This window comes from Aythya marila, assembly GCF_965140915.1.
Source record: "Aythya marila genome assembly, chromosome: 3".
In the NCBI taxonomy this organism is placed as follows: Eukaryota; Metazoa; Chordata; class Aves; order Anseriformes; family Anatidae; genus Aythya; species Aythya marila.
The window spans coordinates 82706016-82714577 of NC_139044.1; positions in this window are offsets into that span (position 1 = coordinate 82706016).

The window sequence follows — 8562 nt, forward strand, 5'->3', positions numbered from 1 at the left end:
AGTTTATTTTTGCTCCAGTTACTGCCCATGAGATAGTCTTTAATGTAGGAACGAATAGGTCCTGTGTTCTCCACTGTAGTCTGTGCATTTGCAAAAGGTCTTTTTTTTCTGAACAATTTGCAGTTTGATAATTGGTAGTGTGATCATTAACAAGACTTGAATCTTGCACAAAATGACTGGCGGATGACAGCCAAAAGTTCAATGTAAATGTTCTGGAGGGTTTAATATGCAACTACTTGCATTGTTTACTGACCATATTTATTGGTCCTTAGCCTCTGCTGCTGTGGACTGTCTTTGCCGTGGGTCTTGAGGAATAGGGGAAGAAAAAGGGACATCTCACTGTTTATTGCAAAATATAAAAGCACTAAAACTGGTCCTCTGGATGTGTTTACGCTTTCTCTTCCAACTCTATCTCTAGTCATAGCACCAAGAAAAAGAGGACTTGTTACACTGGAAAATATTTCCGTATTAAGAAGTGTAAACAAACCTTGCAGCTCTGGTAGGCAGTTGCTTCTCATTTCACAGTACAACTATTTGCTTGCATTCAAAGTTACATAATCAGATATGGGAGTGGTGGCTGTTTGTGTTCTCTTCCATAGCTGTGTACCTCTCTGATGCAAAGGAAGGACCCCAGTTGTGCTTAGACTGTCAGAGATTCAGTTTTTCCATTCCTTCAAGGGATGTGTAGCATGCAGGTGGTCTCTCCAGCTGTCTGCAAAACTTTAAAGCATCTGTAGCACAACCAGTTTTCCATCATTATCATTCAGGCTTTCAGTAGGACTAATTGATTTATGAATCGTGGCTTTTCTCCAAGAAAAGCCTATGTTTCTTCCCTAAAATAACTGAAACAGCATTCTTAGTGAAATGATAAAATATGATCCTAACCCACACAAATATGGCAACAATCAAGCTGGAGCCAAACAGATTTTGAGTGAAAATGTGACAGAATTGAACAAATCAGTCATCATCAGCTTCAGCACAAGGCTGCTGCCAAGACATGGAAGATTCAAAACTAACATACACAGCAGTTTAACTGAAAGAAAAAGAAAGAAAAGACAAATATTCCATAATGGCACCAAGCACTTATTTATTTATTTATTTTTTTCTCCCTAAAATTCCTTACAAAGCTGAGAAACTGACATCTTTTAAAGATGTGCTGACAGCTGGCTGGGAAACTGGCGTGGACTTCTATATCCACAATTATTCCTAAAGGACTGACTTACAACCTTCCCAGTATTGCTGAAGTGCAAGGAAGAATCAGGCTCTGAATTAGATACATGGCACTGATACAATCTGAGTTTTGTAGTGAGAGACTTGGGGAATACCCAAATCACTTTTTCCTTTTTTTTTTTTTTTTTTTTTTCCTATGCTCCTCTACTTTAGCGGTCTTCAGTATGTGCAAATGTGCTACAGCCTATAGCAGCCCTGTAGTGATGAGAGGGCAAAGGGGCTAAAGACTGCAAACATTGCCACCATGGGCAGTGGCCTGGGAGGACATGCAGGATCCAAATCTGTCTGTAGAGTATCTTCTGAATTGGGCGTGAAGTGCCCCTCCAATGCAGAGGCAAAGCCCTGATCTGTAAGTAGCTCAGGAAATGGCCACTCTGCTGTTGGCTTTCATGATCCAGTTGTGCCTGTGATGTAGGTGGTGTCCTAAAAGTGTCACACTGTGAAGGAGGAATCAGTTCAGCATAACAAACGTTTGTTGGTGCACCAGTATCTTCCAAGCGTTGAAGCCCAGTTATTGATTTTCAAAGAGTCCTCCCAATACTGTAGAGTGTGGAAAGTTACTGTGCAGTTGAAATGTGAAGTGATATCCTGAATGTGTGATGTGTCAACAGCCATACAACCTGTGATAAGAACTTTGCTTGCTGAACTCTTATGTCAGCCCCATTTCACGTGGCTTTCAGAAGCTGGTATGGTAAAAAAAATCTCCAGTCTCCTTGCATGAGGAGCACACATGCAGCTTCTGCTCTGCAGTTGGCACAATGGTGGCAGAAATTTTTCTATTTCCTCTTCGGGAAAAAATAACAGTGATCAAAGTATTTGAAAAGCATTCTCTCTCCCTCCCAAATGCAGTTACTATATTTTCTAAAGGGAATATGAACCAAAAGAAGGAAGTGAAATCTAGTTATAACTCAATAGCCTCCCTGTAGAACAGACGCTCCCTTTTCATAGTATTGCCTTGTGCACTTCCAGGGAGGGCATGATACAGAGAGACTATTTCCTTGAAAAAAAATATAATCCTTGGAGGTCACTATCTAACAGTTTCAATTCCACTTTTTTTTTTTTTTTTTAAATGGTGTACTATGAGACATAATGAGCAATAGTTCCTACTGGCACTAACAGCTCTGAGCGCCCCAGTTTCTGAGATTCTGGCTTGGGATCCTACACAGATCCCTGGCACATGAGGGGTGTTTTTTGGTTCCTTTCTGCAATATTTTCAAAGTACAGCTCGGCGCATGTGTGCCCAAGAGAAAATGGCCTAAATTGCAGGTCACTTCTGACAACTTAGCCAAAATCATTTTACATAATCAAAACAAATATTTATATAAAATATGGCTTTTACATATTTCATATATAATAAGCTTAGTTCACTGACACATTTGTTTTTTCAAAGCCACCTTCAGAGAGATCTGAAAAACTTGTAGCATTTCAATGAACTGAAAGCAAAGCTAAATAGAAATACCGTGGAAACTCCAGACTTCCAATTCTGATAAACTGACTCAAATAAGGTACATAGAATTCTGAAATTATTCCCGTTATAGTAATTGGATTTTAAAGATACTTTTCATTTTAGATATATGATATTTTTAGTGACAGAGTCTTACTCAACAGGTTCATTGTTTCGTGCATTTCCCTTTGGTGCTTTGAAAAGAAAGCAAGTTTGTTCTTTACATCTGTAGCCACTCCCTCTGTAGCTATAATTTAATATGTAAAAAAAAAAAAAAAAAAAAAAAAGATCATGAGATCATGTTGTATATCTGTATGCATTTGGCTATGCATGCATTATTTTATTTTATTTTATTTTATTTTATTTTATTTTATTTTATTTTATTTTATTTTATTTTATTTTATTTTATTTTATTTTATTTTATTTTATTTTTTCCCGGAGATGTATCTTGGAGTTTAGTTTTGATGAAAACGCCTCTTTTACTGTAGGATCAATTAAAAAAAATAAAACGAAGGAAGGAGGAAATCTGTTGGCATTAGTTATCTGTCTCTTTCCTTTTGAGAGTGTTTTTTGAAAAGCACCTCAAGGACAGCGATCCTTGTTTTAATCCAGTAACTTCGGGCTGAATACAAATGCTCCGATTGTGACAGGTCTTGGTTTAAATTCTCTCCAACCTAGGGAAATCAAATCTGTTTCTCCCACTTTCAATGAGATTGCCTGAATTAGAGATGGTTACCTGTTAAACACCTGGCCAGTCTCAAGAATCAGACTTTTAAGAAGTAAACAGGAGACATAGGTTTCCTTCTCATTTTTACCTATGCTTCACTCAGCAACTGCTTAACATAGAACTAATCCTTGCAGCAGTAAATGGAGCCCAGGAATCTTCTAACCTGAAGTTTGTTCAAGCAGGCTGCTGTGTTTGTTTGTTTGTGGGTTTTGTTACTCTTAAAGAGTAACACAGCTGCAAGAAGAGACAGGAGGAATTAAATCGTCCACTTTCACCTAAACAAGCTTATTATTGAATAGTGAGAAGGCCATTTGGCAGTGGGAAGGTTATTTTGTTCCCCTCCTATGATACTTGAAAAGGCATCTAAATTCTAGTCTCAGACTTTTTTCCTCAGACTTGGAGTGTTGGAAATTTTCAGCAATAATATCTGGGAGTTACCCACTCTTAGCAGCTCTTCCTCTTATCTTTCAAGGACAAAAGTAGATCCTATTGCACTCTCTTAGAGGCCATTTTTGCATGCTAATCCTTCTTCATGGTTTGGGGAAATACATCTGTCCCCTTTTTTGTGTTTCCTTGGTGCTTGCTCAACACCTAATTATGCCTCTTATAAGATAGAAGATTTAAGTATTTAACAGTAGGCAGTGGTTTCTGCTCCAGAAGACAGGTGTGGTAATCACGTGCCATCACACCCTTCTTAAAATATTGATGGGTTTTATCTTTTATTGTTTGGTTGGTTTCTGTTTTTAATCTGTCCCTAAATTCATTTATCTACAAAGAAAACAACAGCAAAAAGTCTTTGTTTCATGGGAATGCAAAAGCCACATGGTTTCACATGACATCTCTCTGCTAAGGATTTCTTTATTAAAAGAGTTTGGATTCATTCTCAGTTCCTTAAAAGTGGTAATTTCTAAACATTTCTAAAGCCCCATGGGCGTGACTCCCCTTGCTTCAAGACTCAAGCATCTTTTAAAGAGGTCAGATGGGGTGCACTCCTACAAAGCTCCTTATCAGGAAAACACTTTTTATTAATTCCTCAATTATGCAAAACCAGCAAAATATGTTAAAAACAGTGCCTTCATTGCCTCAAATGAAGCCTTTAAGGCTCCAAAATAATTCTGAAATAGTGTGTTATGAGTTCTGAGCATTTTTGTTGATCTATTTTAATTATAATGTCAATAGGGTGTGATATAACATAGCCATACAAACATTTGTGCAACGCTGCACTGCGGTTTTGGAAATAATTATATTTCCATTAATGCAAATGCTTGAAAAAGTCAACTTATCTTGCCTCTTTCAAACAGAGACCACATTACAGAAACTCTTTTAAAACATTCTGTACTGACTACTTAGAGGGGGTTGAAGATTTCAGAAAATGGAAAGGGGATAATTGGATACAGTGCAAGTGCACTGTGTTAGATAGGAGACACTGAGGAGTCCTGGGATCTGGGAATTGTATTAAATAACCTTAAATAAGCTTCATGCACTGTATTAACTAACGTTTTAATGGGATTTCTAGAATGCATTACTTTACTACAGAGGTCTTAGCCAATTATAACCTCTCAAAATGGAGAGTTCTAAACAGCAGGCTATCTGGAATACAGAGAAATAGTGATACTTATTTATGAACTGCAAAGGAATGCGATAGCTACGGTGTTAACAATAAAATGAGAACAAAATTATTCGCTGTGTTACTCATACCAATCAGAAACTTTGGATGTCTTTTGGCTGGACAGACAGATGCCTATTGAGTAGCTGGAGGAAGAAACAAACCTTTATGGAACAAGTGCTTGTATCAGAGATGTATTTCTTTAGAGGGAAAATGACATATGAGACTTCTGGTGATCCTCAACAGCACAATCCAGACATGCCATGGAATGACCCTAGCACCCTGATTTGTGGGAGGAGGAAGGGACACAAGTTGTCCCGAGGAGGTACTCTTTAGCAGGGAGGAAGTCCCAGAGGCTTCATCTCACGTGAGCCTCCTCTCCAAGCAGTCCAGCTGGTGACATGGCCCTGGCCTGGGCCAGATGGTACAGCTGACCTTGCAGATGCTTCTGCCCTTGTGTTATGATGCAGGACTCGCCTGGCTATGTTATAACATAGCTTATTGATCCTTTGATGGATGGGACCGATTTATTTCTTTATTTATTTTTAAGTCCTTCTTAGCTAGCACTCAGCTATTTTACTGATGTGGTCTTTAGCTGCCTGGATTTGGTCTTACATATGTGTATGTGAGAGTGTTGTTTTATCTTCAGTGCTGTTACTCTTTAAAAGAGGAGTATTAATTGCCTGTCAGATTGTTTTTATGACTTTGTTACACAATGCAACAGACTCCTTTATTTATCTTTTATGTAGCACTGAATTATCTTCAAAATGAGCTATTTGAGGCAATGGTTACAAGATGGGCAATAAACAGATTAGAATCAAACTCCAGTAGAAGTCCCCAATCATCCCCACTAAATACTGCCTTTGAAGACCAAATGGATGAAAGATAGTGTTAGGTTGTAAGAAATAAGCTCCCTCCAAACAAACTGCTTTTTGACTGGTTTTGTTCACCTTCTTCTTGAGCATCATGTACTAAATGTTGCCAAAAGCAGGATTCCAAAGAAATAAAGAACATTGTTCCATTCTGGTTAGCAAATCTCTTGACCTGATTGTCTCACCACTTGTTCAGAAATGTGCCTTGTCTGTCCTGTATGACAGGACAAAACTAAACAGAAATCTGGCGTACTGTGTCTGCCCCAGATTCCTCACACTCCCTGTGCTGTAATTTTGCTCGTTACTACTGTGCTGTAATTTGCTCGTTACTCCATGTTGGAGCAATGAATACTTTTCTCTGGTCTCTCTGTTAGCAAAGTTGTTTGGATCTCTGAGTGGAAAAGGTGCTAGACAAACACCAGATTTAAAAAAAGAAACAGAGAGAGATGTCATTTCCAGTGCAGGTATTGTGGAAACCCAGTGGAAAGTACAACAAATCATTTTCCAGCCACAGATGTCCTCAGGGAAAAACTTTGACAATTAGTTTCTTTAAAATAGGAAATATTTTAACTATTTTCATGAGTGTTGAACCCACATTCAGAAAGGATGAGAAAATGTATTTAGAGTTTGATATTTACTTGCCCAATTAATTTACCAAATGTATGGCACCTGAACAGACCTCTGATGGATGTACAAAAGACTGAGTGCCTCACTGCATATTTGCAAAGCAGATGACTGACATATCACATCATTTCTTTGAGTCACGGAACTGATTTATATGCTGTGTGCTATAGACATCGCTTTGTCAGTTGGGACCGTAAAAACCCCCACAGGCAATTGTCTGCTATTCAGTCTTTGCCATTCACTGAAATTATACATAATTTTAGCCTGTGCATTTGCAAACTGTGCTTTGCCATTTCCATTTGAAAACGCTTTTGTGTTAAACATTTTTGACTCGTCTAAATAAATATTATCCATAATAACCCTATATCAATCCATTACAAAACCATGAAAGTACGTACTGCATTTAGATTTAATCCCTGAAACAAAGCCTGTTCCCACCTCACTTGCATGCTGTGTTCACAGCTGATCCTCACAGCTGCTGAAATAAGAACAACAGAGAAATCTGAGATTGCTTTTCATCTTGGTAAAGCTATAGGATCTACAATGAAATCACATTTGAGTCACTGGTCTTTGGAGAGGCACATGAACAAATTCCTAAAGTACAGACACCTATTGGCAGATATGTAACCCTCTGTATATGGGTGGAGATATGTATTCAAATGTACTCAATTCCAAATTCCATCAAAAACCCATTAGCGACACATTTATATCAATAGCTAAAAGAGCTTTAGTGCAGTCAACTAGAAAGAACTATTTAGGAAATAGCTGTAAGCTATGCTGGTGAAAATGAGTTTTCCATTTGAGACTGCCAACTTGCAGTATTAAGCTACAACTTTGACTTGTGATGATCCAGAAAACATAAGCTTTGTGCAGTCAGAAGGTGCTGAATGGAGAGAAGTATAAAATACCATCATTACTGTTCTAATTGCTTGCATTGAACCACTCACTTCTCTAAAGCCCTCTTTCATTTTCAGGCAGTGCTATAATACATTTTCTGGAGCAGAATAGGATGGGTGAGTTTACTTGTATATGAAAAAAAGAAAACAGAAAAGAAAACAGAAAAAAGAAAAACAGAAGCTATAGAAGTCCAGTGGCTATGGCTTCTCAAGTTAAATTACATGCAGTATACAAATATTTACTTTACTGGTTTTAAAAAGATTTACATCTTTTTTCCTTTTGATTGTGTTGAAAGTATCCTTTCCAATACAACACGGACCACTGGCAACAGGGTTTCTCAGCAGATTATCTCTTTGTATGTGTTCAAGGTACAGTTCCCAAACTCGGTAGACTAAGTTTCCATACCCTCATCTTCCAGTCTTAGGGAGTGTAAGTTTTATATGAAATATATAAATATATTGAAATATAAAAATATAAAATATACTCTGAAATCTGGAATATCTAAAGTCAAAAACATCCTACACATGAATATATTAAACTCCAGATTTAAGTAACTTTGACTTTTCTGTTTTGACAGGCAGTTCCAGATCCTTGTTTCTCTATGTTTCAAGAATGCTTTTAATGTTCAGTCTTTTATACTGTATAACACATTTTGTCATTCTACCTGTGATACATGTTAGTTTAAATAGAAACTTTTCAATTGTTTCTCATTTTTGCTTTTCAGACCTATTCCCACTATTTGTTACAAAGGAATAGGTAAATAGAGGGCCATAATTTTTCTGGAAAGACTTCAATATGTTTATTCTCTTACTATAGCCTAATGGCTTTGTCCTTGTTGCAAGAAGGAACAAAAGGAACACTAAAACGCACTGAGAATGAACTTTGTAAGTGCTTCCTCAATTGCCGTATGGGGTGATCCCAGCACATGAAAAAGGACAATATTTCTTCTGCCAAATATCATCCTGAGCTGTAAGTTCATTGTGGCACTGGCCTCTTTGCTTTTTGGCAATCTTTTCCCAAAGGATTATACTTAGCAGGGACTCCTCTAGCCAGTTCAGATTGGATCTAATTTTGTAGGCTAAGGGAAACAGTTTGGACTGCAAGGCCTTTCCCAGGCATTTGTTGCTCCGGTATCACTAGGTACATAGATGAGGTATATTTA